Here is a 7055-nt window from a genome sequence, read left to right on the forward strand (position 1 = left end):
AAGACTTCAAAAATATCTAAAGCCCTACTAGTGGACCAAAACTGCAGCCCTTGTGGGGTGTTTCTGGTCTGCAGTGGTCTGTACCTATCAAAAGTGGTCCAAGGACTGAAAAGGCAACTCATCTTTTACAGCATGTGGATGGCCGGGGGGCAGCACAAAGCACCAGGATGCACTAGTGGAAGAAGGCAAGTTGGTGAAAGTGTGATGCTTTGGACAACGTTCTGTTGGGAAACCTTGGGTCCTGCTGTACATGGCGATGTTACTTACCTGACACCTACCTAAGCATTGCTGCAGATCATGGAAATGGTATCACCTGATGGCTGTGGCCTCTTTCAGCAGGATAATATGCCACAAGGCAAACATGGTTCAGCAATGGTTTGAGAAACACAACAAAAAGTTCAAGGTGTTGACTTGGCCTCCAAATTCTCCAAAGCCTCAATCCAACCGAGTATTTGTTGGATGTGCTGAACAAATAAGTCCAAAGCATGGAGGCCTCACCTCGTAACCTACAGGACTTAAAGGATCTGCTGCTGAGGTCACATCATCAGAGGTCTACTCTCTAAAAGTAGGAACCCAAACAACATAGCACAGATACTCGTACTCACTAGTTATCACAGTTTTCAAATTAAATGATTGCATTTTGCAGATTTACTCTGATATGCTACATTATCCTGACAGCCCCGCAATTAAAACACTTTCCAAATGGGATAAAAAGTTGCATTTAAAATGATTTGTAGGAGATTGGATTGATATCACCGTCGCTTTACTATTCTTCTCTGCAGCAGACGAAGCTGGAAAGCATTCTGAGTTCTGACTGTTGGTGATCCAAACTACATTACAAACAATTAACTCCTCTGCCCTTGTTTGCATCCACACACATACAGTGTATGGATGGTGTCTCTGTGATGTTGCACTCTTCTCGTCTCCTTCCCCTCCCTCCGTCCTGACAGAACAGCCAGTGTGTGAAGTGCGATGTCAGGCCCTCCTGCTGCTCGTCGATCATGATTTTCCTGGTAGAGCTCTCAATAACTCAGCAGGCCCTCATGCACCATGAGAGAGCAATTAGGTCGACTGACAACTGCATTTTTCTCCTCAGCAATAAAGTGGCGCGACCCGTTGGTATTAATCTCAATGGAGATTCTGACTGATGTAATGAACGGATGGTTTCCCGCTGAGCTCGGCGCTGCTGCTGCTGTACAGTCGCCTGTCTTCCTTTAACCTGAAATGAGGCAGAGGAGTTTTTTTTTGTTGTTGTTTAGGATTGGACAATTTCAAAAGTGGGTCAGCTGAGCTTAAAGGCTGGTGTAGACAAAAGGAAAGGTCACATATTCTTCTCTATATGTTCTAGACATGAACATGGAAGATGGAAAATGTCTGCTTTGTATCATGTATGATATTTACCTCCAGCTGAATGTGATTTAACCCTTTCACTCCCTTTATTTACAGGCTAATGTCGCAGTCTTAACACCGTCCAGTGTCCATAGGAACTTTGACAAACCCCATTGTTATTGAATTTTCTATCCTTAGGCTGCACATGGTCCCGTGTGGGCCTTGGGGTCCTCAGCAGTATTAGTTGTTTGTCTTTGGTTGGGAACAGTAGGTGCCAGTCTATCTCAACACTGTGGTGTCCAGGGTCACAGAGACCTATGCTGCCTTCTTAGACATAATAGATAGTTTCTAATCTGCGTAAACAGACATCTGTGTCTCCAGACTAGAATATGCTGACAATAACACCTCCATGGGTAAAGACATTCTCTGTGACTAATTCTGGGCGTGTAGTATTTGTGGTGTTATCTTGGGGTTTAAAGTCGATCCACCAGGATGAGTTGGGAAGTTCCACAAGATTGGGCATATTGTAGAATATTGCGCAGGTGTTTTGGAATATGGACATCTAGAATGTTTGGAGGTCCAGAATGTTGTTACAACATTAAAAATGTTTGGATTTCTCTAAGTTGTTCCATTTTCCATGATTGGTTGGCATAATGTAGAATATTGTCAATGTTTCGGAGAGTTGGCAATTTAACGCATATTTATTTGTTTGCGAGTGTCCGAGAATGTTAGGGAAGTTCAGGGAAATGGTTGTCATGTCCATGGATGTTGGCAAGACTTCTAGAATGTGTGAGAGTTCGGAATGTTGCAGTATTTATGTTTCCGGAATGTTTGACAAGGGCTAGAATGTTGGGAGTTCTAGAACTGTTTAGTCAAGTCAAATTTGTAGGAAGTTCCGGAATGTTTGTCATGTCATGGAATGTTGGCAAGTTTCTAGGAATGTTTGGACCTGTTCTTCAATCCTACAAGGCAAATCTCCTCATGAGGAACTACTTCAAGGTCCGATTGTGGCCAACCCACTTTTAGGTAGTCTGCTTAGGTTCTTGTCCAGGAAGAAATTGCATAATGGGCTGACATTGCGAAGCATGGACTACCAAGTACGAGTAAAGGAAGAGCCCACCGGGAAGCGTCCTTAGCTGTCCTATGGGTGGCCACAAGAGGGATGTTACTAAGCCATGTGGAAGTGTAGCAGCATGAATTGTTCATCTCTTCGTGCAGTATCATCAGTCCTAGTTAATTGCTAACTTTGCTCTGCAGCAAAACAGATAGGGACAACCTCGGACAAATTCAGTAAATGGATGTACTGTGAATGACAATGAAGCAATTTTTTATGTGGATGATTGTCTTAAGTGGGTGCCTCCACCAAAGCAGGCAGTCAAGCTTACTAAGGAGGCCTCAGGTAAGTGCAGCGCGCTACTAGGAGGCTTGACTCTACTTACCAAATGGGGTAAGCAACCGACCTTGAAGTACTCACAACTGTTCCTGAAGTCACAGAGCCAAACATAGTGAAAAACTTGACCTGGAAAGAGAGAAACCACCTCTTGAAAGTATTAGTGCATCCAATGGAATAACCCAGAGACAAAAAACCTCTTACCGTTCAGGTGACAGTCAAACAGAGCTCCCACAAGAGAGCAATCCTCTCATAGTAAGCTTCCACTATCGATCCATTGGGCTTCCTTCTCCATTCATCCTCAAAGCCAAAACAGATCCTAGCAGGAGCTTTGGTGATCCAAAATGTGGAGGGGATGAAATCAATCCCAGAGGAAATATCAAAGCTACTCGGCAAAGGAGGATCACAGATCTGGATCAGCAAGCAGGTTTGAAGGTGAAAGATCTGAAGCCTCAAAGTTTTGGGGCGTAAGGACGCTGAGGCTGCATCACTTTCTGTGAGTGCGAGTGAGTCAGGGGGGAATACTGCAAGCTATCTCAGGGTTCACAAACAATGAGGGAGATGCTCACATGCTTTCGTTCTGGGAAATCCAGAGTAACTCCACTAAACAGATCACAATTTACCAAGGCTTCGAGCTTGTCAGCAGCTACTTGGCTGTGGAAAAGTAGATAGATGCTACAAAGGAACTACAAAACGAAACTGAAGAATTCTATACTACTCGGGACAAACAGTACCATCGTCTGAAATCTCCACAATCAAACAAGCGATTCCATACTTCTTGCTAATAGAATTGCAAGTTGATCCAGAACGTTACCTCAAGAAAATCATGGAAGACATGTATGGTTCCAGAGAACAATCCGCGGACGACGCATCCGGGATTGCATATAGAATCATTCCTTGAGTTCCACCAGATGGTTAAACGGCCCACTACTTTTGTCAGGAGAGGAAATGGATGGACCTAAAATACCAGAGGATCTTGGCATAATCCAATTTGAAATGATCCAGAGGTGAAAAAAGACATCACTGTAAACTGCTGAAATTGGGCAACGCTAGCAACTAGCAACCTAATTGATTACTATTCTTCATGGATGAAAATTACAAGAGAGACTGTTGGATTGGTGTGGCTGAAACTGAAAAAACTTCGCGGCTCAGATGTCAAAAGACAGCAGCTAGACTTCTCGCTCCAAAACTGCAACATCAACCCAAACCCTAGCTGTATAAAGCTGGAAAAGGCTGAAAAGCTCAGTAATTTGCTACAACAAACAACGACGTGTACTACTGGGTATCGGTGGGACGGTAACCATATACTTTCGCAGAACTAGGCCAGAAATTCTGGCTTCCTTCAGCCAACCCTCTGCCCAGAATCATAAGGCCTGTATTTTGGCAGACATGTGCAGGCAAAGTTGGGGAGCAGAAAATGGCTGACCTGCCACAGGATCGTATAACTCCAGATCGTCCGCCCTTCCTCTCATCGTGGGTATTGAATTAAATTTGACCCCTAGAAGTCAAAAGGAGGGAGATCACATGTGAAACGATGGGGTAGGTAATATGTTACTCTTGGGCCTGGCGCATCGTCGAGCTGTGCTCACTGGAAGTGGCAAGCACCTTAGATACAGACTCTGCATCAACGCCAGAATAGTACCGGTCTTTTTTATCATCGAAGGGAATCCCTATAAAGACTATAAAGACGAACTGCTGGGTAAAAATTTTTGTTGGGCGCTCAAAGGGAGTTGGGGGGCTGCTATTGACTTCAGCTAGTTCAGTCAAAGATCCACGAGCATTGTTAATCAACCATCAAATAAAGTTGCTAAGAGGTGCTAGATGTTTGGGAGTTCTAGAATGGTTGGAGGTTCCAGAATGTTGTTACGTTAGAAAATGTTTGGATATTCTGGAACGTGTAAGTTTTCCACATATTGGCATATTGTAGAATATTGCCATTTTTATTGAATATGTGGTTAGTTCTAGAATGTTAGGAAGTGTCCGGGAATGTTGTCATGTTCTTGAATGCTTATACGAAGTTCCGGAATTTTGGCAAGTTCTTAAAATGTTTTGGACTTTCTGTACTGTTCGTCTTTTCATATTTCCACGATAGTGACGTAATGTAGAATATGTCATGTTTCCGGAATGTTGGCAGTTCTAGATGTTTGCCAAGTTCAGAATGCTTAAGAATAGTCCGGAAGTGTTTCATGTTATGATGTGCAAATGTCTGCATGCACAAGTTGAGAGTTTCCGGAATGTTTGGCATATGTGTATGCTTCCGGAGATGCTTGCCAATGCGAGAATGTTTATCAAGTTCTAAAATGTTTGAACATCTGGAGATCTTGTAATTTTCCACACTAATTTGCAGTATTTGTACAATATGGTCATTTTCCAGAATAGTTGGTAAGGTTCTAGAATGTTGGAAGGTCCGGAATGTTGTCAAAGTTCTAAAATGTTTTGGACATTCTGGAATCTGTAGATTTTCCACAATATATGGCATATTGTAGAAATTGCCATTTTTTTTTTTCGAAGAGTGTGGTGGGAAGGTCTAGATGTTTGAATGTTCCGAAATGTGTGTCAAGGTTCGTAAAAATGTTTTGGACAGTGCGGGAATCTTGTAATTTTCCACATATATTGCATAAGTTAGGAAATATTGTCCATGTAGAGAAAAAGTGCAAATTCTCAGAATGTTTGGAGAGTTCTGGAATGTTTGGCATTAAATAGTTTATAGTTACCTGGAATGTTTGCGCAAGATGCTAGAATGTTGGTGAGTTAAATGGTTCAATGGTTGATCAGTAGAAATGGTTGGATGTTCGATGTTTCAAGTTCCTAAAATGTTTGGACATTTTGGAAATGTTTGTAATTTCCAACAAAATATTGGCAGTATTGGTAGAATAGTGTCAATTTTCTTCGGAATATTGTTAAGATCTTCTAGGATGTTTGGAGGTTCCGGTGGTTTGTTACGTGTGATAAAAATGTTTTGGAAATCGTGGAATCTTATAATTTTTCCACTATATTGGCATAGTGTAACAATATATGTCATGTTAAGGACGTTGCAAATTCTAAAATGTTTTTGAGAGTTCCGGAAATGTTGGTGAGTTCTAGATGTTGTCAAGTTCTAGAATGGTTTGGATGTTCACGGATATGTTCGTCAAGTGTCTAAAATGTTGGACATCTGGAATCTTGTATTTTCCACAATAGTGGAATTGTAAAAAGTATTGTCATTTTCCAGATATTGGTAAGGTCGAGAATGTGTTGGATGTTCGGGCGTTTGTCAAGTTCTAAAATGTTTGGACATTCTCGGAATCTTGTAAGTTTCTTCCTACGATATTGCACATAATGTAAATATTGTTATGTTCCGGAATGTTTGCTCAAGTGCTAGAATGTTGGTGAGTTCTAGGATATTGTCAAGTTCTAAAAGTTTGGACTTTGGATTGTAAATTTTCCCACACTATTGGCAATAATTGTACAATATTGCAGTTCTTCCAGATATGGGTTAGTCTGAGAATGTTTGGGGAGGTCCGAATGTTTGTCAATATGCCATTTTGTCTATATTTGGCATAGTGTAGAATATTGTCATGTTAAGAACGTTGGCAAGGTCCGAGCTGTTTGCAGTTTCTAGAATGTTTAGGAATTCCGGAAGGTTGGCAAGTTCTAAAAATGTTTTGGACTTTCTGTAATGGTTGTCCATTTCTCCACGTATGACATAATGGAAATTTGTCATGTTTCCGGATGTGTGGCAGGTTCAGATGTTTGCACAGTTCAATAAGAAGGTTAGGAAGTATTCCGGAATGTTGTCATGTTGTTTGGAATGTTGTTCAAGTCTAAAATGTTCTCGAACAATTCGCTGGAGATCGTGGTAAGTTTTCCAACTATTTGGATATTGTAGCAATATGGTCCATTGTCCAGAATATTGGTAAGTTCTAGAATTTTTGGAAGGTCGGAATTTTGTCAAGTTCTAAAATGTTTGGAAAACTCTGGAATCTTTGTAATTTTCCCAATATTGGCATATTGAGAATATGGGTCATTTTCCAGAATAATTGGTAGGGCCTAGAATGTTTTGGATGTTTTTGGACTGTTTTGTCAGTTCTAAATGTTTTGGACATTTCTGGAAGCTGTAATTTTCCACAATTTGGCATTATGGTAGATAGTGTCATGTTCCGGAATGTTTGCGAGTCCTAGCATGTTTGCCAGTTCTAGAATGTTAGGAAGTTCCGGAATGGTTGTCATGTGATGGAAGTGTTTGGCAATTCTACAAGGGTTAGAGTTCCGGAATGTTGCCAAGTGCTAGAATGTTGTCAAGTTCTAAAATGTTCGAACATTCTGGAATCTTGTAATTTTCCACACTATTGGCATA

This window comes from Larimichthys crocea, chromosome I (assembly GCF_000972845.2).
Source record: "Larimichthys crocea isolate SSNF chromosome I, L_crocea_2.0, whole genome shotgun sequence".
Classification (NCBI taxonomy): Eukaryota; Metazoa; Chordata; class Actinopteri; family Sciaenidae; genus Larimichthys; species Larimichthys crocea.